This window comes from Bombina bombina, chromosome 4 (genome assembly GCF_027579735.1).
Source record: "Bombina bombina isolate aBomBom1 chromosome 4, aBomBom1.pri, whole genome shotgun sequence".
Taxonomy (NCBI): domain Eukaryota; kingdom Metazoa; phylum Chordata; class Amphibia; order Anura; family Bombinatoridae; genus Bombina; species Bombina bombina.
The window spans coordinates 1,212,066,309-1,212,094,102 of NC_069502.1; positions in this window are offsets into that span (position 1 = coordinate 1,212,066,309).

Here is a 27,794-nt window from a genome sequence, read left to right on the forward strand (position 1 = left end):
TAACTTTTTTTTACAGGTAAAAGAGCTGATTACTTTGGGGCAATGCCCCGCAAAAGGCCCTTTTAAGGGTTATTAGTAACTTAGTATAGGGTAGGGCTTTTTATTATTTTGGGGGGCTTTTTTATTTTATTAGGGGGATTAGATTAGGTGTAATTAGTTTAAAAAACTTGTAATTATTTTATTATTTTCTGTAATTTAGTGTTTTTTTTCTCCGTACTTTAGATAATTGTATTTAATTGTAGTTAATTTAGGGAATTATTTAATTATAGTGTAGTGTTAGGTGTAATTGTAACTAGGTTAGGTTTTATTTTACAGGTAAATTTGTCCTTATTTTAATTAGGTAGCTATTAAATAGTTAATAACTATTTAATAACTATTGTACCTAGTTAAAATAAATACAAACTTGCCTGTAAAATAAAAATAAACCCTAAGCTAGATACAATGTAACTATTAGTAATATTGTAGCTAGCTTAGGGTTTATTTTACAGGTAAGTATTTAGTTTTAAATAGGAATAATTTAGTTAATTGCAGTATTTTTATTTAGATTTATTTAAATTATATTAAGTTAGGGGGTGTTAGGGTTAGACTTAGTTTTAGGGGTTAATAACTTTAATATAGTGGCGGCGACGTTGGGGGCGGCAGATTAAGGGTTAATTAATGTAGGTAGGTTGCGGCGACATTTGGGGCGGCAGATTAGGGGTTAATAAGTGTAAGATTAATGGTGTTTAGATGAGGGGCTCATGTTTGGGTATTAGAGTGTTTCCCCATAGGAATCAATGGGGCTGCGTTAAGAGCTGAACGCTGCTTTTTTGCAGGTGTTAGACTTTTTTTCAGCCGTCGCTCCCCCATTGATTCCTATGGGGAAATCGTGCATGAGCACGTTTAGCCAGCTCACCGCTACCGTAAGCAGCGCTGGTATTGAGGTGAGATGTGGAGCTAAATTTTGCTCTCTGCTAATTTTTTTGCGGCTAACGCGGGTTTGTAAAAGCCGTAATACCAGCGCTGTCTGTAGGTGAGCCGTGAGCATAAACTGCTCATTAGCACCGCACCCCTGTTAACGCAAAACTCATAATCTAGGCGTAAGATTACTAAAAAAATTATAACTAGAATTACAATAAATAATAAACACTAAAATAAAAAAATAAATAAAAAAATAACAATTGTAATTATCCAAAAAAAATACAATTATTCCTATTCTAATACCCCGTTTAAAAAAAAAAAAAAACACCCCAAAATAAAAAACCCTGATCTATAATAAACTACTAAGGGCCCTTAAAAATTAATTTTGTCAGGTATTGCCCTAAAGTTAACAGCTCTTTGGCAAAAAAAAAATAACCCCCCCCACCCTCCAAACCTACAAAATAAAAAAAAAAACTAACTAAAAAAAATCCTAATCTACCCATTGCCTTGAAAAGGGCATTTGTATGGGCATTGCCCTTAAAGGGGCATTTAGCTCTTTTTCGGCCCATTAAAATAAAAAAGTCCAAATTTTTTTTTAAAAAAAAAAACCCCCTCCAAAAACTCCCCAAAAATGAACCTAATACTAAACCCAAAATCAGTACTTACAGTTGCTGATGTCTGGCGAACGATCTTCATCCCAGCGGCGAAGCATCTTCATCCATTGCAGGATTCAAATCAGCCAATAGGAATGAGAGCTACTTAAATCATATTGGCTGTTTAAATCAGCCAATAGGATTTAAGCAGCTCTTCATTCCTATTGGCTGATTTTAAATTTTCAGCCAATAGGAATGCAACGGTACCTCAATATAAAAGGGGTACCTTGCATTGAATCCCTCAGGGGCATATTTATCAAGCTCCATATGGAGCTTGATGCCCCGTGTTTCTAGCGAGCCTTCAGGCTCACCAGAAACACAAGTTATGAAGCAGCGGTCATAACCTATTCACCTGCTCTGAGGTGGCGGACAGACATCGCCGGAAATCAACCCGATCCAATATGATCGGGTTGATTGACACCCTCCTGTTAGCGGCTGATTGGCCGCAAATCTGCAGGGGGCAGTATTGCACCAGCAGCTCACAATAACTGCTGCTGCAATGATAAATGCAGAGAGCGTATGCTGTCAGCATTTATCGATGTGCAGCAAACATGATCCGTAATATCGGATCATGTCCACTCGCACTTTCTAAATAGGCCCCATAGTGTGCGGAGGACAATCGCATGAAGAGGACCCTACAAGTCATGATGGATGAAGATGGAGCCACCTGGATGAAGATGATTCGCAGCTGGGATGAAGATGTTTTGCCGGACTTCAGCAACTGTGGAGTACTGATTTTGGGGTTAGTGTTAGGTATTTTTTTTGTTTTTTTTGGGGTGTTTTTTTTTTTAAATTAGGCCTTTTTTTATTTTAATGCCCGGAAAAAGAGCTGAATGGCCTTTTCAGGGCAATGCCCATACAAATGCCCCTTTCAGGGCTATGGGTAGATTAGGCTTTTTTAGTTATTTTTTTTTTATTTTGTGGTTTTGGGGGGGGTAGGGGATTGTAATGTTAGGGGGTGTTTGTTTTTATTTGTTTGCAAAAGAGCTGTCAACTTTAGGGCAATGCCCTACAAAAGGCCCTTTTAAGGGCTATTGGTAGTTTGTTATAGATTAGAATTGATAGAGTTTTTAGAATAGGATTTTTTTTTTATTATCTTGGATAATTTTGTTTATTATTTTTTGTAATTGTAGTTTTCATTTTTTAGTAATCTTAGTCTTTTTATTTTTAGTAATGGTAGGTTTTTTATTTTTGTAATGTTAGGTTTTATTAGTTTAAGCTTAGGTTTTATTTTTATTTCACAGGTAAGTTTGTATTTATTTTTAAATAGGTAGTTAGTCAATAATTGTAACTTTAATCTAGGTCTATTTTAATTATGTTAAGTTTGGGGGTCCGTTAGTTTTAGGGGTTAATAGTTTAATTTAGGCTGTTGTGATGTGGGGGCCGGTGATTTAGGGGTTAATAGGTTTAGTTAGTGTTGATAATGTTTGGGAACGGCGGTTTAGGGGTTAATAGGTTTAGTTAGTGTCGGCGATGTCAGGAAACGGTGGTTTAGGGGTTAATAGCTTTATTTAGTGATTTAGTTGGTGTTGGCGATGTCGGGGAACAGCGGTTTAGGGGTATATAGCTTTATTTAGTGATTTAGTTAGTGTCGGTGATGTCGGGGAACTGCGGTTTAGATTAGAACAATGAAAAATTCAGAATATGAATAATGGATCCGAAAATTTGGAAACAGATTTATTCATTTTCTGATTTTTTTTGGGATTTTAGTTATGGTGCCGATTTGTAAATTCGTATGCATTCGAATCTCCAAATCGGCAAAAATTTGTCCCGAAAATTAAATTCGGCCGAAACGAAGCACACATGTCTACTTAATAGCCTATACCTAGGTATACAAATCTTCAGTATAGGTAGGAATACTACAGGCTAAATCAGCTATTTTAAATTCCAATATAAAGGCTAAGGAGCTATTTGTAAACAATTTAATATAATCCCGCAAATTAAAGGAGAGAAAGTTTTTGTGTAAACTGTCCCTTTAAGGGGATAAAGATTTTGAGTTTATTGTCTCTTTAAAGGGAATATCTATTACAGATTGTAACAGTACAGGTGTAAATAATATATGCTGTGCATGGGTCACACGTTTTCTAATACTGCAAAGTGCCACAAAATGTCTTTAAAATGCTATGTAGGTATCCCCATGAGCCTCCACCAGCTCGGAACGTATTTCTTTCTTTTTCTGCAGCGGACAGTTTAGCCAATCACTTGCTGTCTTTTGATAGCGTTGTATGCCTAGCATTGCGTGGTACGCAGCAGTGTAAATGATGGATCATGAGCGAGCGTTAGAGGCTGGACCTCTCCCTACAGAGACTTACGTACTTTTGGGTGTGTTCATTTATAGATAAATGCAGATATACATTTTAATTTATGTATATTTATTGACACATTATTAAAAAGAAGGATTAACAGGCTGTGTCAATCTTTCCAAGGCAGAAAGGGGTCACAGGGGTCATGCCAGGTGCCGAATTGACCCAGGAGGCCTTCCAGGGTCCTTACCACCAACATGAACGTCCGCAAAAATGTTTCCAGGGTGGGGGCAAAACCATAAAATACCCTAAGCGTAATAGTATCAGTGGCAACATGTAAAGCAGATATCTGAATTAAAACATCAAGGCAGAACACACATTAGAGGGGCGTAACCGCATCCCTGACCCTATTAGTACCAAAAAAAATCCAAAAACACAAAAAAACAAAAAGGGGGGCAAAAAATGATCCGTTGCCATAGCAACAAATGCACACCATGGAAGTTATTGCCTCCTGTTCCATACCTATAAACATATGTACAATTACATGAATACTTAATTCAAGTTATAAATATCATGCACAATAAAGTAAATCATACTTCACGCTATACTGAACTAGTTCTTAGATGGATCAATCTAACTCTACACCTAACTGCCCGAGTAAGAGGACCAAGAGGAACAACCATAGATGAAACTTAAGCACATAGATAAAGCATTTAGAACACAGCATATTAATAACAGCAGTAAACCATCTTTCATTCAAAAAACATGAGAGCCAGACCTGCTTGTTAAGACCCCAGGATGTCACGGTTTGTAATTTGTAAAACCACTCAATCTCTCTTCTGAGTAGTAACTTATTCACCTCCCCACACCTGGGGGGTCTTCTGACTTGATCAATAGGCATATAGCGAAGATCAGCCACTGTATTCTTGTCTAATACTTGACCGATGATTAGCCATTCCGTCCTTAAGGGGGCACTCCATCTTGCCTACATAGGTAAGCTCACAGGGGCATTTAATAATGTAGACCACCATCTGCGAGGAACAGGTTAATCTATGCTTCAAATAGATCCTCTTGCCCGTCCTAGGGTGACTGAACGAATTTCCAACAATCAGACTATTGCAAGTTATGCATCCATCAGATTTGTAGCATTCTGGGTTAATGTCCCAACTTCTGACATCATAGCTTCTTATGGGGTCAGTTAGGACAAGGAGGTCCTTCAAACTTTTACCTCTCCTATATCTAATCATAGGTCTTAAAAACACCCTTCAGAGAGTCATCTGCAGATAAAGTGTCCCAGTGTATGTATATTGACTGAGTAATTAAATTAAACCTTGGGGTAAAGACACATGAAGGTGGTTCAGAACTTGCAGCCCTCTTGGTCATCTTACTCCTTATTTTGGCCTCCTCAACACACTTTAATGAAAAATCCTCTATTAAATAATGTATTGGACATTTCCTCCTCCTTAACATTAACTGTCCCTCATCAGAGACAGTTCTACTAATCCTAGAGAATTGGCTAATAGGCATATTAAACAACGATTTGGGGTGAAAAACTAGAGGCTAATAGAAATGAATGTCTATCCATATCTTTAACATAAAGATCAGTCTGTAACACCCCCCCCCCTTGCTTCACTACCATCACATCCAAATATGGGATATGCGTGTAGCTTGCATTCATAGTGAATCTGATTTTTGAGGGTATCCTATTCAATTTGTTAATGAACTCAGTCAATCTGTCCATGCTGTCTGTCCATACAAAACACAGGTCATCTATATATCTACAATAACCTTGCACCTTGTCACCAAATTCAATACCACCCACACTATCAATACCCTCTTGTATGTCAATGTTAGTTATAAAGACTAGAAACGTCTAAGGTTACTAAAATCATACCAGACCTTACTTCCCCAATGTCTTGTAACCTATGCAAAAAATGTAATGTGTCTTTTATTACTGTCATAAATTCTCATACACAGAGTTGTAGGTAAAAATCTATAAATTAAGCAATAGGTTTGCATCACAGATCCCTAGTGACACAATCGGACGGCCAGGCGGTGCCAACGGATCCTTATGGATTTCAGTAATGCAGTATAAGATGGGTCTGATAGGAAATTTCTGGGTCAAAAACAAAGCAGTTTTCTCATTAATATTTCTCCTGCAACACCCATATTAATCAGTCTATCAGCCTCTCTCTTAATATCAATAGTGGGGTCACGGTCTAACCTTATCATACACTGAAGTGTCATCCAATTGTCTTAATACTTCCATCCAATAGGATCTGTAATTTTGTATCACTATGCCCCCACCCTTGTCAGCCCCCCTAATCACAATGTCGTTGTTTTTCTTCAATGTGTCAAGTGCTTCCAGTTTGGATTAATTCTTATGTGGGATCCTACTTAAGGTGGGTGTTTGTATCCTTGACAAAGGTCCCAGGTGGAGGACCGAAACGTTTGACGTATTAGGATGTGATTGTACCACAACTTGTGAATAAAAGTGGTAACATCCTTGCTTAACAAACAATTGCGAGGTATTTCTTTGGAGTATATATAAATGAACAGGTCCTACACTCTCCAATTTGAATACCACAAACTTATTTTATTATAACTGTACAGTTATAATAAAATAAGTTTGTGGTTTTCAAATTGGAGAGTGTAGGACTTGTCCATTTATCTATCTACATTTACTACCCAGAGCACCCCGGAAGTTGTTTGGTTATAGTGCATGCAGCTCCCCTGCTTCAAGGTACTTTATATATATATACACACACACAACACATAGAGGTAGATTTATCATGCTGCGAATGGACATGATCCACTGTAGCAATCATGCCTGCCGCACATTGAAAAAATCCCGACAGCATACGCTGTCAGCATATATCATTGCACAAGCAGTTCTGGTGAACTGCTTGTGCAATGCCGCCCCCCTGCATATTCGCACAGGGGGTGTCAATCCACCCGATCGTATGTGATCGGGTGGATTGATGTCTGCAGCCTCAGAGCAGGTGGACGAGTTAAGGAGCAGCAATCTTAAGACCGCTGCTTCTTAACTCCTGTTTCCGACGAGCCCATAGTACTCTCTTGCACTCTCTTGCAAGCACCACAGCTAGATTAAAAGTAAAATGAGAGTTAGTTACAGCATTTGACTAAATGGTGATAGCCCAGGACTACGTCAAGGTCTCTTCTCTCCCTGGGTCCCTAACACACAGTCACACGATGCATACCGTCAAACAAACTAAGATGCAAAAAGGGAGACACAGACCTTTTGTAATTTACCTCGACGCATACAAAACACAAAAAAGGAATGCACTTTCAAACTGTACTGGGTGCAAAAAAAATTCCCAACACATGTAAAGTCTTGCACTCTCTTACAGGCACTCAGCTGTGTGATTACAAAAGTGTGCTTGACTTGACCTGGAGCAAAATTAAAGGGGGAGGGCAAGTGCCCCCTCTGGACACCCATGAAGAACAGAGACCCAGAACAGTAGTGCAGCGTTTGATTTTTACTGTGCACAGCTTGTTTTCTGCCCCACCATTTAGAATGCACAGAGGAAAACCTGTTAGTAAACATCAAACTGGTGGGTTGAAGGCAGTGAAAGCACAAGCACGTTGTGGGTATATGTGTCTGTGTGGTTTTTGCCTGTGTGTTTCTGTGTGTGTGAGTATTTCTGTGTGTCTGTGTGTCTGTTTTTGAGTGTGTTGGAAAATGTGTGTCTCTGAGTGTGTGTCCGTGTATGTGTCAATGACTTTGTGTTCACTTGTGTGTTTTTGTGTGTGTGTGTGTGTGAGAGTATTTGAGCATGTGTATTTCTGTGTGTGTGTGAGTATTTCTGTGTCTGTATGTGAGTGTCTGTTTCTGAGTGTGTTGATGTATGTGTGTCTCTGAGTGTGTGTGTCTGTGTATGTGTCTAAGAGGCCAATTTAACAAATGTCTCTCGGACCTGATCCGACAGTGCGGGTCAGGTCCGGCAGACATTGCTGAATGCGGAGAGCAATACTCTCTCTGTATTTAGCATTGCACCAGCAGCTCACAAGAGCTGCTGGTGCAACGCGGCTCCCTGCAGACTCGCGGCCAATCAGCCGCCAGCAGGGGGTGTCAATGAACCCGATCGTACTTGTGCTCTGAGCAGGTGGACAGGGTTATGAAGACTCGCCAGAAACACGGGCCGTCAAGCTCCGTTCGGAGCTTGATAGATAGGCCCCTATATCTGTGTATGTGTTTCTGCGTGAGTATTTCTGTGTGTGTATGTTTCTGTGTATTTGTGTGTGTGTGTGGGTTTCTGTGCATGTCTCTGTGTGAGTATGTTTCTGTGTATTTCTGTGTGTGTGTGCTTCTGTGCATGTCTCTGTGTGTGTATGTTTCTGTGCATGTCTCTGTGTGTGTGTATATTTCTGTACATGTCTCTGTGTGTGTGTATGTTTCTGTGCATGTCTCTGTGTGTGTGTGTTTCTGTGTATTTCTGTGTGGTGTGTGTGTGTTTCTGTGCATGTCTCTGTGGTGTGTGTATGTTTCTGTGTGAGTATTTCTGTTTGTGTGCATGTTTCTGTGTGTCTGTTAGTGCATGTGTGTTACTACCTTTACAACATTTTCAAGTTTGAGTACACTCAGAATAAAGTAGCCACACATTTTTTCATTTGGCCAAAAAGTTGCACATGTCAAAGAGGGAGGGGCCCTGATCAATGGTTTAGAAGGTTGCTGAACATTTCTAGTGGTGCCTGGCAGTTAAAAGGCACTCACAGAGTAAATTAGTTGAAGTTCTTGGCTTTTTATGCAGAAATGATTAATTGGAAGTTTTATAACCCAGCACTTTCTTTATTATAATTTTTCATTCCATCGGCTGTTAGGTCGTTTCCATTCCCAATGCAAAAGAACTTCCAGCCTTTCCCAGAATATTTAGCACATGGTGCGTGATTTACAGTTTAACGATGGTGCTGAGATGTTTATTGGTGATTTGTACGAGGGCAAGTCTAGGGACGTTATGCCGGGCTGCCTTAAAATTTATGCTTAACCCCTTGTCTGCCAGAGAATGCTAGCAAGACATTGTAGTCCTCTCTTGCAGATAAATTGTTAATCTCTATAATTAGTAAGTAGATCTGACATATTGAGACATACATATCCCTTTATTAATAATAATACAAATAAAGTAATATTGTAAAGAGCTGAATTTGTGAAAAGATCTTCTGTGTTATCCTGAAAGCACAGAAAGGACCATTGCCTCTGGTGCTTTCCTCAGTCCTCTGACTACATGTTCCCATGCACTAAGTCTATATCAACACTGTCTTTATCTTGAGCCGTATTTGGCAGGTGAGCTTACAATAATGTTATACTGTATATAATAGAAGTTTCATATTCTCTGTTATGTCACTTTAAGTGGCCACACAAATTACTTTAAGAAATGTGAGTATTGCAGACCGTTTAAATGGGTTATACACGAGGGCTAGATTACGAGCGGAGCGCAATATTGCGTTTACATGAGCTCAATTTTTAAATGTGTGCTGGTATTACAAGTGAGGCGCAATGGAAATGCAACCTTGTGTTCGCATTGCTCAAAAGTGAGAACGCTTCCATAGGCTTCAATGGTAGCTTCATTCTCATGCCAATAGACATGGCAAACCACCTAGTGCAGCACAGGGGGCAAATTGGGCAGTGTTGGGCAGCAATAAATAAATATATATGTATATTCTTATATACATATATATTTATGTGTTTATACACTGTAACGGAAGCCTCTGTTACTTTTGTACTTGGAAAGGACTGCAGGCCAGTCTCCTCCCCACCCACTATGGACCCTGGCTTTTGAGGGGAATCTGTGTTTTGGAAGGTGGGTGCCTTGGAGATATTTGGAGTACTTTTTCCCCCTGATTCAGGTTTACCCCCGTTTTCCCCAAATTCCCAGAGACTTTGAGAACTGGAAGGCCATGAGGCAAAGTTGGGATCCTGTGTTTTGTTGGTGTATGAAGTGACAGCCCAATCCAGCATTAACTAACCATTGTCTGATGTTTGCCCCATTGTATGATATTTGTTTCTATTGTTCATGTGGTTACTTCCCCCCTTTTTGGAAATGTATAAAAGTTTCTGTGCAATAAAGTTAGTTCCTGTTTGACCCTCAAGCATTCAGTCTTAGCTAATGTTCTTGTGGGTAGCTGTAACCAACTTGCAGTTGCCGTTAATATAACAGTGGCCGGTATCCAACGGAGGTTCACTCGGTCTGTGTTTTGCGGGAGGAAGCCAACTTTAGTGGGAATATCAAGTCAGGGGTACCGATCCCCGCTACATACACATATTAACACAAAATATATATGTACTGTATATAAGTATATACATACAGTATATATTTAAAGTGAAAACACAGTTCCCCATTGACCTCAATGTAAAGGCACTTTAGGTGCCGTTTTTTTTCTAACACCACACATCCCCTCACTTTAACACATTTAAACAGTTTTGTGCCATTTTCTTTAGAAAAAAATGCACATCTTTATTCTATATATTCAAATGCACGGTACTCTTTATTTTGGGGGAAATTGGGACATATTTTAAGTTTTAGCCAAAGGTCTAACGTCTAGTTAATTGCGCTAAGCACAACGTGAAACCGTGAGCTTGTGGGAGCATTAACCAGCCACTTGTAATGGCTAGTTATTTAATGTGCGCCCGTAAACGGGCACATTTTCCCCTTTACGGTTGCACATTAAGATAATTTATTACATATCGTTTATAGTGAGAGATTTCAGCTAGGACTTAGTATATGTCTCTGTATTTCCAGTTTTGTATTCATCTTGATCACCATATTCAACTTGAATTTAGCTAGAGACGTACAAGAGCAGAATCCTTATGTAATTGTTGCATATTATGTAAAAATAAATGTTACTTTTTATAAATCTTTGTTGCACTTTGCTTATTTTCTCTTTACATGCACCTCGAGTTTATTACAAGGAAAGGATTAGCCTGGGGCTTTGAAGAGGTTCCAAAAACAATAGAGGGCTTTCTGCCAGTCTTGGACTTGGCAGCAGAGTGAATGTGCTCACGTGGCTGCCAGCTGTGTCAGGGATCTTGCTTAAAACCTCAAGACAAATACCTTGTCTTAATTACTAGGAAAAAAGTCTGATGGTCAGGTCATTCTACGTAGAAGCATAAATAGAAATCCCTTTACCGTCACCATAGGTAACTTGTAAGTGGTGTGTTACAGTTTATTTATACAGCAGAGCCATTTAAGGTCATGAAGTGTCATCACCTGGGAAGATAACACATCTGGTACTCCAGTGTGTGTATGGGGGGGGGGGTTCTACACATTAAACATTGGGTTACCATCACAGGCTGCAACAAAGCTAGATATCAAAACTGGAGGGTGCTACTGGAGCTGGTGGGTTCTTCATTCTAATATTTATTGCTATAATAAAATCCCCCTTTTGACCTCATAAACTTCTCATGTTGTATCGGGCATAGTAAAAACAGGTAAAAAAAAAAGAAAGAGTTGCAGACTTATTACTAGTGATGCCTTTGAGATTAATAATGATTGGGTTTGTGTAGCACCTCCTTACACCTCCAGGTCAGACACTGCCCAAACATATATCCAGTGTTTACAAAATGTAAATCTGGCAACATTACATAATGTGCAATACTGTATCCCTATTATCATCCAAAATGGGTTATTGTCAATGCAATAGGATCCAAAACATGAACCATCAACCCCCTGCCCAGATAGACTGGCAAAATGGAAACCCTCAGAGTATTAATAACATTTTTAGCTTGAAAAAGATCCATATACTGGTCGAAATGCGTAGCTCCAATGTATTTCCTTTTTTCCTTTGTTTTCTTTCTTTTTTTTGCTGCTGAGGCAAAACCCGATGTTGCTGTTGTTTCATGGGAAATCTACAATTTGGTGGGGAGTATAGCACTATATTATCTGCAAAATATTAGAACCTCATCTAAGGATTAACCAGAACACATGCTCTGTACAGAGTTGAGGTCATTTGTGACAATTATTTTTTGGTCAAATGCCCTAAGTAATAAAGGTCTTTAAAAGAATTTCCTACATTCCCCATTTTTTTAAAAATACAATTTAATAAAAGTTATATTTTAAGTTTCTATGCACCACGTAGCCCCCTTTTTCCTGTTGTTTATTATATATTAGCATGTGTCTAATGCCTGTGTGCTTCAGGGTTAAAGACACAGACACCTCCATAACTGTAAATATGAATACCTGGTCTGGAAATACCAGCACACAATGATGGCCATCCAAGCTTTTTCTTCCCCTCTTAGATGACTCCTCTGCATTTCCCATTTCTTACACACAGACTGTTCTTTCTTAAAACTGCTTGATCCCTGCTATCCAGCGTCTGTGCTCTGGGTCTGGTTACGTTGGTTTGGGACATGTAAACTATCTAAATAGCATCTCATATGAATTATACAGAAATGGATGTTTGTTTTTCATTTATATCATTTGTAACATTGGTTCAACAGCCCTTTGTAAAACAATCTTGTTGCGTTTCCTCTCTGAAATTGTTGCTTGCATAAAGGTAAATGAGCAAATACATTGTATAAATGGTATTGGACATATTTCACATTATCTGGGAAATATATTATTATTTAATTACCACCTGTACATAGAATCAATCTGCCTTATTTATGCATTGATCTGTGCAATCTACACTGACTATATTTTTGCTTACAATGCTTGGTTTTCCGTTGTTACACAAATGTTCTTTAATTCCTCTAATGGCTTTGGCCATACACTGTCTCCAGCCCATGTTTAGATTCACAAGGGACAAAGCAGGTTTATGTTGTGTTTGGAAATTATTGTGGAATAATTCTAATTAATTTGCACAAAACAAAACAATGTATTGTAAAAAAAAAACTTACTTACTGCAGTACAAAGTGTAGTTGTTTATTTAACAACTTTAGTTTCCACCAGGGGAACATTTGTCACCCTACAGAGGTCATTTTAAGACTTTTTTGCTCATTACGTTTATGCACCAGTTTTAATCTCTTTTCTGTGAGATTATGTTACACTGCAGTGTATGAGTCATTATAGTTCCGCATTTCGGGCTTCATTTATTAAGCAGCAATTGTAACACTGCTGCTCTTTAACATGTCCGCACAACTAGGTGGGAGATTGAATCATCCCAATCCAATCGGGATGATTGACAGCCCCCTGCTAGCAGCCAATTGTCCGCCAGTGAGCCGGGGGCGGCATTGCACAAGCATTTAATGAGAAATGCTTGTGCAGTGTTAAATGTGGGACACTGCATATGCAATCTTTTTTTTTGGGCCCCCCACCCAAAAAATACCCAAAAATACCCCTTCATCCATCCCGGGGGCATCTTCTATCTTCATCCCGGTGGCGCGGAGCGGTGCTATCCTGGAAGACATCCTGCGCCAGAGCGCTCCTTTTCATACAGTCACCACAGTACACTGAAGCTTCAATTGCAAGGTAGCCGTTTCAAAATGGCATACTTGCATTTCCTATTGGTTGATTTGATTCTTCTACCCTTACCCCTATACTCACGCACATTTTCTACCCTCTCCCTCAGCACTGGATTATTTCCCTCATCTCTGAAACATGCAACTGGTCACACCTATCCTCAAAAAAACCTCTCGATCCACCTCCCCATCCAACTACCGCCCTATTTTCCTACTCCTCTTGCCTCAAAGCTTCTAGAAAAGCTAGTATATGCACGCCTATCCCATTTCCTTACATTAAACTCCCTCCTCGACCCACTGCAATCTGAATTTCGTCCACATAGAGACAGACAATTTTTAAGGTTACCAACGACATACTTAGAGCAAAATCAAAAGGCCACTTCTCTCTGCTTATTCTCCTTGATCTGTCCTCAGCCTTTGACACTGTTGACCACCCTCTTTTGCTCCAAATCCTCCACTCCTTCGGCATTTGTGACAAAGCCCTCTCATGGTTCTCTTCCTACCTTTTAAACAGTACCTTTAGTGTAGCCTTCTCGGGCCTCCCTCTGCCCCGTCACCACTATTCTTTTGGGGTACTACAAGGCTCTGTCTTCGGTCCCCTTCTCTTCTATCTACACGTCATCATTAAGTTCCCTAATAAAGTCCCCATAGGTTCCAATATCAATTGTATGCAGATGACACCCAAATCTACTTCTCTGCACCAGAGCTATCTCTGTCCTTGCCTAACCCGTGTCACTAACTGTCTTTCTTACATCTCTTCCAGGACTGTCCTCTCACTACCTCAAGCTAAATCTCTCCAAAACTGAGCTCCTTATTTTTCCCTCCTTCTTCCAAAATCTCCACCCCCAATCTCTCGACAACTCCATCACTACCCTACCCCCATGCCCGATGTCTTGGGGTCACACTTGACTCAGGCTAAATCTGCCACTTCACCTTAAAAACATCTCTAAAATTAGACATTTCCTTACACAAGAGACAACTAAGACTTTTTAATCCACTCTCTCAACCTTCCCCGCCCTCGATTACTGCAACCTCTATCCTCTCTGGTCTCCCCAGCTGCCGCCTAGCTCCTTTACAATCCATAATGAATGCCTCTGCCAGGCTCATCTTCCTTACATGTCGCTCTTCATCTGCTGCACCTCTCTGCCAATCCCTTCACTGGCTTCCTCTTGCCTCAGGATAAAACACAAAATTCTCACTCTGACATACAAAGCCCTCAACTGCTCTGCTCCCCCCTATATCTCAGACCTTATCTCCAGTTTACTCTCCTTCCATCCCCTTTGCTCTGTCATGACACCTCCTCCTCTCCCTCTCTTTGTTAGCTCATCACACTCCCATTTACAGGACTTCTCCAGACTGACTCCCATCTTGTGGAACTCACTGCCCTCGCCTCCACAAGACTCTTTCCTAGTTTTGAAAGCTTCAAGCTCTTCCTAAAGACCTACTGTTCAGGATGCATACAACCTACACCTTTCTTTATATCGTTTCCTCTCCTCCATTACTATCCCTTGAACTCTCTTAGCATGTAAGCCTAAGAGCTATACTGTTTGTAGATCACCTTCTTTAGAGCTGACTACAACAGTGTGACTCTTGGCAGGACCCTCTAACCCGTCTGATTCTATAATGTTTCCTTGTATTCTGCCTATGTTTATAGCGCTGCGGAATCTGTTGGCGCTCTACAAATAACCGATAATAATAATAATCAGCCAACAGGAACAACTAATAGGATTTCAATAGCTCCATTCTATTGGCTGATTTGAACAGCCAATAGGATTTCAGTAGCTCTCATCCCTATTGGCTGATTTGAATTTGAAGAATCAAATCAGCAATAGGAATGCAAGATACGCCATTTTGAAACGGCTACCTTTCATTCAACTTCAGTGTACGGGTGGTGACCGTATGAAGAGGTCACTCCATGCAGCAGTCTTCGGCTTCAGGATGGTTCCGCTCCATGCCGCCGGGATGAAGATATAAGACGCCCCGGGAATCGATGAAGATATTTGCCACCTGGATGGAGATGGATGTCCGGACTTCAGGAACCGTGAGTAGATTTTCTGGGGTTAGTGTTAGTTTTTTTTTTTATTTTTTTGGAATTGGTAGTTTTTTAAAATTTTATTAGATAGTTATGTTAGGTTAATTGTAGTTTTTTATTTATTTTAAGATAGTTATATTCGTAGTTTTAATATAAAGTTAGGGGGGTGTAAGGTTTAGGGTTAATAGTTTAATTTAGTGTTTTGCGATGTGGGGAGGGCTGGCGGTTAGGGGTTCATAGTTTATTGTAGGGCGGCGATGTGGGGGGCAGAGGTTTAGGGGTTGATAGGTTTATTTTAGTGGCGGCGATGTGGGCCCAGAGGTTTAGAGGTTAATAGGTTTATTTAGTGGTGGCGATGTGGGAGGCCGGAGGTTTTAGGGGTTAATATCTTTATTATAGTGCTATACGATGTCAAGGAGCGGCGAGGTTAGGGGGTAATAGCTTATATTATAGTCACAGCGAAGTCGGAGAGCGGCTGAATAGGGGTTAATAACTTTTATTCGTGTCTGAGGCTGTTGGGGGCTCTAGATTCGGAGTGTTTTCGATTTGGGGTTATGTTAGGGTGTTAGGTTCTAACGTACACTTTATTTCCCATAGACATCAATGGGGGTTGTCATAACAGAAAGATTTTTCATTCTCGCACTTCAAGGTATAGGTTTTTTTCTAATACTCTCTCTCCCTTGCAGACAATGGAGTGAAAAACTTGTGCACGAGCACGTCAAAGCAGCCCTTGGAATTTGTGCGGTATGGAGCTTAATGCCCACCATATCGCACACACTAGGAGGTTTTTTTCGTAATGGCCGCGCTATGGAGAGTGACATACACGGCACCTTTCTTGGCATTAGTTTTGCACACTGTTTAGCGCAAAACTCGCTAATCTACCCGTATGTAATTAAAACTGTATGTACGGTACTACTGTATGAGACCTACCATACTATGTAACTAAACTGTATATACGGTACTATTGTATGAGACCTACCATACTATGTAACTAAACTGTATATACGGTATTACTGTATGAGACCTACCATACTATGTAACTAAACTGTAAATACGGGTACTATTGTATGAGACCTACCATACTATGTAACTAAACTGTATATACGGTACTACTGTATGAGGACCTACCATACTATGTAACTAAACTGTATATACGGTACTACTGTATGAGACTACCATACTATGTAACTAATCTGTATATACGGTTCAATCTGTATGAGACCCTACCATACTAAACGCTAAGATTTAGAGTTTTGCGGCCGCCGATAAAAACCAGCGTTAGGGCTCCTAATGCAGCTTTTTACCGCCCGCGTGGTATTTAGAGTTTCCTTACCGACACTCAAAAATTTCATAACGCTGAAATCATTACCGACAACCCAGACCCAGTAGTTAACATCTAACGGGAAAAAAAACATCCACAAATCTCAAACAAATATTACACAAAGTACACTTACACCTTATACAAACACTACACTATATTTATTTTAAATTTTTCATATTTTCATGTCAAAATAGAAAGAATCAAGTTGCGAGATATCGGGTGTTAGAAAAAGAAACAACACAAATCCATTTTGCCATTGACTTACATTGACAGATGGGAAAAGACACTCATATAGCTACATCTAACTAATAATATTATCACATACATGCACTCATCGATGCATACAAACAATATACACCACATTACATACATACTTGATTACGAAATAAATACGATTTAGCTACTTTTTTCACACAAGACCATGACGTCACTCACTTTACGCTCAAAGACGTGGGGAAGACGTGCTCGTGACACGAGACAGACAGATTTCCCTAACGCAAAAAGCGTAGACAAGAAAACTCTAAATACCAGCGCTAGAATTCGGAAAATAACTCATTGTTTTTCTGCGTTAGCCCCGCTATGACAAATAGATCAAGAAATGGCTATTTCCCTATGGAGTTATGGCTTTTACTTATGGGAAATTCACACCAACATTAAATTGTTTGATACTTTTACATTACATCAATCTACAAATCACCATCACTAGTAACAAACATTTTCACAATTACATCAGATTTAAACGGACATAAAAATAATTGGAACATTTCAAGATTCACAAACAGTAGACAATGGGATAACACCTCTCATTTACCTTTATTATAGGCATTTTCATTTATTCAACTCATATGCTTGCAGCAACAGCATATCTACATAGGCTTAACACATGATCAGTCATGGATGCACATACATTACTTTTTCACCATTCACTTATACATGTGCATTCATATAATGGGGGAAAAAACACATTACATTCTCTCTATGAATCAGGAAACATAAAATAGGGATTTTACTGTCCCTTTAACATCACGATTCACTCAGAATAAACATTAGTAATTACGTACAATAAGAACATCAGTAGAACAGATTACAGCTGTCACTTTTTTGGGAAGGGAACTAACAATGCTACACTGCTTTATAGAAGTCAGCATATGTGGGACACAATCACAATATATACGTAGATGTACATAACACGCAACCACAAAGCACACATTTATCTTTTTAATCAGCCCACAATAACAACACAATGAGGATTTCATAACTACACAGGCAGGTTAATAATATCATGACGTCATTAGAAGATTCAACCATACACATCACAGCTTTAGGACTGTACCGCCTCTTTCAGAAGTTTAGCACTCAATACTACAATACAAGATATACGTAAACAAGAGTTTGGAACATCATTATTATGGCGATTTTAAGGGACGCGTACAATTTTGACATTTCGCCAATCACTTATATATACAATACTACAGATGACAGCTGGAAGTTCTGAATTATTATGGCGATTTTAATGGGACGCGTACAATATTGACATCTCGCCAATCACTTATATATACAATACTACAGATGACAGCCGGAAGTTCCGAATTATTGGTAGGATTTGAAAGGGACGCGTACAATATTGACATCTCGCCAATCACTTATATATACAATACTACAGATAAAAGCCTGGAATTTCGGAATTATTAATGCGATTTTTAATGGGACGCATACAATATTGACATCTCGCCAATCACTTATATATACAATACTACAGATGACAGCCGGAAGTTCGGAATTATTAGTGCGATTTGAAAGGGATGCATACAATATTGACATCTCGCCAATCACTTATATATACAATACTACAGATGACAGTAAGTGTACATTTAAAAAAATAAAAACTTTTTGGACTGTGAAACATCAGTCTGCTTTTTTTGTGTCAGGCTCACAGCGTATACTGTGCCCACTTGCCCAGTGCCACCACTCATAGCTTGTTTAATAGTAGTGTAAGTGTACATTTAAAAAAAATTAAACTTTTTGGACTGTGAAACATCAGTCTGTTTTTTTGTGTCAGGCTCACAGCGTATACTGTGCCACTTGCCCAGTGCCACCACTCATATCTTGTTTAATAGTAGTGTAAGTGTACATTTAAAAACAAAAAAAACTTTTTGGACTGAGTCTGTGAAACATCAGTCTGCATTTTGGTTTCAGGCTCACAGCTTATACTGGGCCCACTCGCCCAGTGCCACCACTCATATCTTGTTTAATAGTAGTGTAAGTGTACATTTAAAAAATTAAAAACTTTTTGGACTGTGAAACATCAGTCTGCTTTTTTGTGTCAGGCTCACAGCGTATACTGTGCCCACTTGCCCAGTGCCACCACTCATATCTTGTTTAATAGTAGTGTAAGTGTACATTTAAAAACAAAAAAAACTTTTTGGACTGAGTCTGTGAAACATCAGTCTGCTTTTTTGTTTCAGACTCACAGCTTATACTGGGCCCACTTGCCCAGTGCCACCACTCATATCTTGTTTAATAGTAGTGTAAGTGTACATTTAAAACAAAAAAAACTTTTTGGACTGTGAAACATCAGTCTGCTTTTTTGTGTCAGGCTCACAGCTATACTACTGGGCCCACTTGCCCAGTGGCACCACTCATATCTTGTTTAATAGTAGTGTAAGTGTACATTTAAAAAAATTAAAACTTTTTGGACTGTGAAACATCAGTCTGCTTTTTTGTGTCAGGCTCACAGCGTATACTGTGCCCACTTGGCCCAGTGCCACCACTCATATCTTGTTTAATAGTAGTGTAAGTGTACATTTAAAAACAAAAAAAACTTTTGGACTGAGTCTGTGAAACATCAGTCCTGCTTTTTTGTTTCAGGCTCACAGCTTATACTGGGCCCACTTGCCCAGTGCCACCACTAATATCTTGTTTAATAGTAGTGTATGTGTGCATTTAAAAAAATAAAAACTTTTTGGACTGTGAAACATCAGTCTGCTTTTTTGTGTCAGGCTCACAGCATATACTGTGCCCACTTGCCCAGTGCCACCACTCATATCTTGTTTAATAGTAGTGTAAGTGTACATTTAAAAAACAATGACAGACAGAGGCAGGCCACCCCGCAGGTGCCGTCGTAGTCGTGGTGCTGTGATTCCCTTTGGCACTAGAATAATGCCCAGTGTTCAGAGGCCATGTCCCATGAACTCGAAAAGTTCTGAGGAGGACATAGTTGACTTTATAACACAGGACACCCAATCTTCTATAGCTTCCGCTCCGAACCTTGACGCACCATCCTCCTCCAGCTTATCTTCGAGCACCTCTCAAGTTACCACTCGCCCGTCTGCCGCCACCACCAACACTAGCACCACAGCTGCTTCATTTGATCTGTCAGAGGAGTTTTTTACACATCAGTTGGAAGAAATGAGTGATGCGCAACCATCATTGACAGAGGATGTAGATAACAGTGATATGTCTCAGTCATGCAGCATTACAGACATGGACGTAGGGTGTGATGATGATGATGTTGTACCCGCTGCTGCTTCCTTTGTTGAGTTGTCAGATACAAGTGAAGCGGTTGATGATGACGATGCGTCCGCGGATGTCACGTGGGTGCCCGCTAGAAGAGAAGAAGAACAGGGGGAAAGTTCAGATGGGGAGGCAGAGAGGAGGAGGAGGAGGAGATGGGTTGGAAGCAGGGGGAGGTCATCGCAAGGAGCTAGTGGCACAGTCAGAAAGCATGCATCGGCACCCGGGGTCAGCCAGACAGCACGCCAATCAACGCATGCTGTTGCCACCACCAGAATGTCATCATCGCAAAGCTCAGCAGTGTGGCATTTTTTTTTGTGTGTCTGCCATTTGCAACCTATGCCAAAAGAAACTGAGTCGTGGGAAGTCCAACACCCACCTAGGTACAACTGCTTTGCGAAGGCACATGATCGCACATCACAAACGCCTATGGGATCAACACATGAGTAGAAGCAGCACACAAACTCAAAGCCGCCATCCTCCTCCTGGTCCAGCATCTTCAGCCACGTCAACCACTGATGTCCTCCTTGCCCCCTCTCAACCATCCGCGACTCTGTCTCTCTTCCGGAGCAGTTCCTGCTCATCTGCCCCCAGTCAGGTGTCTGTCAAGGACATGTTTGAGCGTAAGAAGCCAATGTCACAAAGTCACCCCCTTGCCCGGCGTCTGACAGCTGGCTTGTCTGAACTGTTAGCCCGCCAGCTTTTACCATACATTTGTAGCTATTGGGACACCACAGTGGAAGGTACCTGGCCGAAATTTCTTTGCACAAAAGGCAATCCCCAACCTGTACTCGATTGTGCGAAAGGAAGTAATGGCATGTCTGGCACACAGTATTGGGGCAAGGGTCCATATGACCACTGATAGCTGGTCTACAAAGCATGGTCATGGCAGGTATATCACCTACACTGCGCATTGGGTAAACCTGCTGACGGCTGCCAAGCATGGAATGCGTGGCTCTGCAGAGGAGGAGTTGGTGACCCCGCCAGGACTTGCAGGCAGGCCTGCTGCCACCTCCTCTACTCCCAATTCGCCCAAATATTCAAGGTTGTCTGGACTGGAGCCGGACCGCAAATGTAAAAAAAAAAAAAAAATGTTGCTGCTGAGAAAAAGAAATAAATGTTGCTGCTGTTTGTCACCGGCAGTTTGCGCCCCCATACTGTGGCGCAATAAGGCCGTTGCCTAACTTGCCTATATGCAAGTGCCGGCCTTAGTTTGCGTGTTTTAAAAACCGTAGTGCAAATTAGTGTAGAGGTACCTTAATCTGTCCTGGTTGCAACCGCTGATATTCTTCACTGTGAGGGATTCACAGACTGTTAGTTCCTGGTGCTTCTGATAAGTCACCTGACCTTCTCTTTGACTCAGAGGTCAGGGGTGATGATCCGTTCTGGTGATGTAGTTATCCTTTTTTTTTTTTTTTCCTTTCTTCTTATAGCCCAAATATTGTTTTCATCTGGGTTCCCTCAGACTTCTTAAGGTTTGAAGAAATCTTTGGTCAGTGTTTAGCAGTAACACCGTATTCCCTGAAGTTACCAAAGGTAGATTTTAACTTGCAGGGTCAGGAGAAAAGTTTAAAAGTTGCAGGGTCACACAGCTTTGTGACAGTAGTAAATGAAGTTTAGTAGAGTGTAGCAGGTCCCATTCAACGCATACAACCTTGTGCAAATGGGGGTCTTTCCATGCTGTTGTGCCTGTTGAGGGACCCTTGTATAAAAAAGCTGAAGGAGAACGACCTGTACTGGGTGTCCACGCTACTAGACCCCCGGTATAAGCATAAAGTGCCTGAAATGTTACCGAATTACCACAAGTCGGAAAGGATGCAGCAGTTCCAAAATAAAATAAAAAGTATGCTTTACACAGCGTATAAGGGTGATGTCACAGCACAATCTAACAGGGGAAGAGGTGAAAGTAATCCTCCGACTCCCACGACCACGCCGGCAAGGACAGGACGCTTTACAGACGTGTTGTTGATGGAGGACATGCAGAACTTTTTAACTCCTATGCATCACCACAGCCCTTTGGGGAACACCCTCAGAGAATGACTCGACTGACAGGTAGCAGACTACCTCGCCTTAACTGCAGATCTCGACACTCTGAGGAGCGATGCACCCCTTGACTACTGGGTGTGCAGGCTTGACCTGTGGCCTTAGCTATCCCAATTTTCAATAGAACTTCTGGCCTGCCCCGCTTCAAGTGTCCTGTCAGAAAGGACCTTCAGTGCAGCAGGAGGTATTGTCACTGAGAAGAGAAGTCGCCTAGGTCAAAAAAGTCTAGATTACCTCACCTTTATTAAGATGAATGAGGGATGGATCCCGAAGGGACTGACATTGGGCGATACATTCGAGTAAAAAAGGCCTGATGAGATTAGCTGCCTTGGGCTAAAAATGGTCCACACGCTGCTGTATTTTATCTTCGAATGCCGGATGACTTGCGTGACTTATCCGCCACCAACTAGGGTTCAAGTCGCAATGTTTTAGGGCACTTTCTCCCTGGGAAACAAACATCAATTTTTCTGGCCGCTGCTACAGCAGCGGCTGCAACAATACCTAATTTTTCAGGCATGTGCACATGCCAAATTTTTCTGGCCTCTGGTGTTGCACTGTGGCTTCAAAAACCAAACAAAAAAAAAGGCACTTAACAGGGATTAAACTGATAGGAATAGTACTACTTAACACACCACTCCTATCTGGTGGCACATTAGATTTCACGCGCAGTGCCCCAAATTTGAAGTAGGGGGACCGACCAAGCATCTTATTCCATCTCCCAGTTCCTAAAATCCATGCCATATACACGTCCCCTGATAGGGGACGTAACAGGGATTAAACTGATCAGAATAGTACTACTTAACACACCACTCATATCTGGTGACACAGTAGATTGCACGCGCAGTGCCCCAAATTTGAAGTAGGAGGACCGACCAAGCATCTTTTTCCATCTCCCGGTTCCTAAAATCCATGCCATATACACGTCCCCTGATAGGTGACGGAACAGGGATTAAACTGATAAGAATAGTACTACTTAACACACCTTATAATAATGCAGAGAGAGGCAACGCAGAGAGAGGAGTCTGAAGAAGAGGAGTCAGAGGAGGAAGGTGGCTTTGAGGAGGTGGAAGACCAAACACAGCAGGCGTCCCAGGGGGGCTTGTTGTCACCTTTCGGGGACACTTGGTGTTGTACGTGGCTGGGTGGAGGAAGAGACCTTTAATGACATCAGTGAGGACAAAGAACGGGACATGGCTAGCTTGGTATCCAACCTTGTGCAAATGGGGAGTTTGCGGTTGTGCAAATGGATTGTTTGCGGTTGTTTGCGGTGCGTTAAACGGGGAGTTTGGTCTGTCACTGTGAAGCGGGCATAATCCTTAAACTGCCTGATCGATACAACATCATACCTGATGTTTTAAAGCACGTTATTCCAAACAATTTAGGAATGTTAGGTGATTTATGCCCTTTATGGATTAAAACCAGACTCTGCATCAACTATGTAATTTTACGTGGGAGTTTTGCCATGGATCCCCCTCCGGCATGCCACAGTCCCAGGTATTTAGACAAGCAGGACCAGCACTCACTTAATCCTTAATTTTTCCAGTAATTCGAGTTGGTGCACACGTTGCTCTGTAATAAAGGCACTGTTGCCATTTTTTGAGTGCCCACCACTGTGTTGTTTTATTATACATGCCACAGTCCAGGTTGTTAGTACTCTTGAAACAACTTTTCCATCACTATTGTGGCCAGAAAGAGCCCCTGTGGGGTTTTAAAATTCACCTGCCTATTGAAGTCAATGGCGGTTCGCCCGGTTTCGCCTGTTCGCAAACATTTGCGGACTTCGCGTTTCGCGGTTCGCGAACGGAAAATTTTAAGTTGCGATATCACTAGTAATCAATATGCATTGACCTTTATCAATTGCTAAATATATGAGATGCCTACTTTTTCAAGATGTTATAGTCGTGATATTTTTTGTTTAAAGGTCATTAGACACTAATTTTTAAAACACATATATGTTTAAATATCTATTATATATTTTTTTTTCTTATTTTTTTTTTTTTTTTTTTTCCGATTTTTGATGATGTTTAAAGAACATTGCAGGGATTTTCTGACTCCTCCCCAAGCCTCGAAGCTTGATGTGAGTACCATCAGCTACCTTCTCCAGCTTGCTCCTGTTTGTGTAAAGGGTCTTTTCATATGCAAATGAAGGGGTATTGTGTTATTTCCCACTTGGAATGGACTTTCCAGCTATCTTTTCAACATAGCTAAACAGATTTTCTAAGTAAGTGTTTAAACCGTTTACTCATGGATTTTAATATCAGTATGTGGTCATCTGGTTGTTTATAGTAGTATCTATTACATGCAGTTGTCTGAAAATGATTGTATACTGTCCCTTTAATGTAAATGTTGAGTATTGTGTCATGTATGATTTCCACATTGGTTAATCTCCAAATATATTATTGTGAGCATATATTTCTAAAGTAAATCATAAAAGGACCTGAAACCATATTCCTTCTAAATTAAATGTCTTACTTAAAAAAATTCAAACACAATAATGTCTCTTTAAGAAAATAGACTTTATTTAACACGTCATTGGAAATCCTATTGCAATATTTTCTTGTTTGAACAAGTATATGTAGATATACCAACAATCAAAGAATTAGCATATGTTAGCATATGTAATTTTTTAAAGGGCCAGTCTTGAAAACCAATAATGAATTTAATGTTGAAAAACATTTTTTTTTATTAAATTATCTCAAACGTTTCTCACCAATTTATCATAACTCTCTTGTTATTCTTAGTCAACAGCTAAACCTAGAAGGTTCATCAGCTCATTTCTTAGAGCTTGAAGAGTGCATGTAATCTGAATGATTTTTGACCACTAGAGGGCATTTTTTTCAAATTTTCATATAGAAAACATTGAGCTCATACAGCATAGTGACCTTGGATTGATCAGTGATTGGCTAAAATGTTGGTCTGTCAAAAAACATAAATAAGTGGTCATTTTTCAGAGGCATAGATACAAGGGTAATCACATAAATCACACATGTATTTCACAAATTTTCTTTTACAAAACTTGATAATGCGTAATACAGTGTTTTCTTGGTAAACAACAGCAATGTTCAGACTGTCCCTTTAAGCTGTGTTATTGGCATTTAAACAGTAATATGCCATCATGTATCATTGTAATGGTCATTTTGTTTGAGATTAGGGAAACAGTTTGGACATCACATCACAGAAACCAATCAATGAAATGAACAAGGATAGGTATGTGATGATGTGGTGTCCACACACTTGTAACCCACACTCTGCAAAAAATCTGCCTCCATGGACCCGGTCCCATAGAAGCAGATTATATGCAGAGTGTGGTCCACAAGTGTAAGAAGACATCATCACATACCTATCCATTACACATTAAATAACCAAAAAAATATATACGTGAAAATACTTACTTCCTCTTCCTTCCCCTCTTCCCACGAGACTGAGGCTCTGGGGGGGGGGCAACTGCCCCCTCCAACGAGTTCTCATGGGAGATGTTTGGGGAAGAGGGGAAGGAGGAGTACTGGGATGACCAGGCTGAGGAGGAGATTGAGTACCAGGAGCAGATGGCCCAGGTTCAGATGGCCCAGTAGCAGATGGCCCAAGTTCAGATGGCCCAGGTTCAGATTGCCCAGGTTCAGATGGCCCAGCAGCAGATGACCCAGCATGCGCCTCCCGGAGGAACTGAAATAGATCTGTGAGAATCTGCACAAGCCGCTTTTGGCCTTCTATAATTTCTCTTTGTCCTTCTCGAAGGGCACGAATATCTTCTGACATCTGGACTCGAGTTTGAATATTTTCCCTCCGGGAGGCATGCATTTGTTCTTGGAAATCCAGCAATACCTGCACCTCGGCTATCTCCTCTTCCTCAGGTGCTGCTGGTGCACGGCGGGCTCTTCTGGTGCATGAGGCTCTTCTGGTGCACGAGGCTCTTCTGAGTCAAGAGGCTCTTCTGGCTCAAGAGGCTCTTCTGGTGCAGGGATCTCTTCAGCAGTGGGGGCGGCTTCTTCTTCGTATAGAGGGATGTCTTCGATGTGACCCCGAGGTGGCAAATGATCCCCACCACTCTCATACCTGGGTGAATGAGGAGCCTGTGGTTGCTGTGCTGGCTCCTCCTCAGACTCTGCATATTGCAAAAATAAAGAAATGTATATATTAGCATATTTCCAAATAAAGATGTAAATGCTTTTGCTTACAGTAGAATTACAAATGCAGCCTCATTAATCCACTTTGAAATCTAACAATCAATATGATTTCCGCATTTTCCAAACCGTGTTTGTGATATCTATCTGGTCAATCTGAATGGTTTTTACGTTTGTTTTCAGTCTGTTTAAATGCACACCTAACCTGTAGCCTAGATACTAATGTATCGAAAAGTAATTGTGAATGCGTTTACGTAATAATGTGTAAAAAAGCGTAATAGCATTAATCATATTCTTAAAGGAACATTAAACCCACATTTTTTCTTTCAATGTTCAGATAGAGAATACTATTTTAAACAACATTCAAATGTACTTCTTTTATTTAGTTTGCTTCATTCTTTAGATATCCTTTGTTGTTGAAATACCAATGCCCATGGGTTAGCCAATCACACGAGACATCTATGTGCAGCCACCAATCAGCAGCTTCTAAGCCTATCTAGATATGCTTTTCAGCAAAGGATATCTATAGAAGGAAGCAAATTAGATAATAGAAGTAAATTATCAAGTTGTTTAAAATTGCATGCTATTTCTAAATCGTGAAAGACAAATTTTGGGTTTCATGTCCCTTTAAATCCATTCTTTATTTTTGAGGTTGAGAAATTATTAAATGAGCTTACCGTCAGATGAGAGTGGCAGGTACCTGGTATTGACTCCTCCGATACCTACTATGGCCACCTCGGAGATGCTGGGACTCAACATATCCTCCCATTGGTTATACTCAGTGGAGGTCCGCCACCGGTTGCTGTTGCATGTTGGTACTCCTGAGACATTTTTCTTTTCAGCTCCATTTTGCAGTCCCGGTAGCGATGTTTAATGGATTCAACATCCCTGTTGTGGCCCCCTACTGCATTAATTGCATCCCTTATCTCCAGCCAGAGCTTCCTCTTGTCCCTCGGGGTGGCCTTCTGAGCCTGCAGCCTCCTAGCCCTCAGCACATATGCCTCTAAGAGGGCCTCCTTCTCCTCCATAGTAAACCTCGCCTCCCTAGTCAGCTTGGCCTTCCCCTTTGATGGTGTCCTCCGTTTCCCGGACTGTGAAGCCCTACTCTGTCCGCCACTGGGCCCAGCCACTTGTTCATCTTGAACTAAGTGGCTGGGTCCACCCACCGCTTCCTCCCCCGCTTCCTGCCCCCCTTCCTGCCCCCCTTCCTGTCCTGTTCCTCTCCCTCTCCCCCCTCCCCTCCCTCTCCCCTGACTAATCTCCTGCCTGCTCTCCTCTTCCATTTCTTCCCTACACTAATCCCTAACTCCTACAACAAAAAGTGAATGTGCCCAAATGAAAGGGGGTGAAAATAAATAAAAAGACAAAAAAAGTGCTCAGTGTGAAAGGGATATAAATAATAGAGGGTAAGGAGTATTTAACAAACTAAAACATAAAAGTAGACTAAAATGAGGATATGTAAACTAAATGTAATGATGGGATGGGTATGGATTCGAAGGAATGGGGTATGGGATTAGAGGGAATGGGTTATGGGATTACAGGGAATGGGGGAT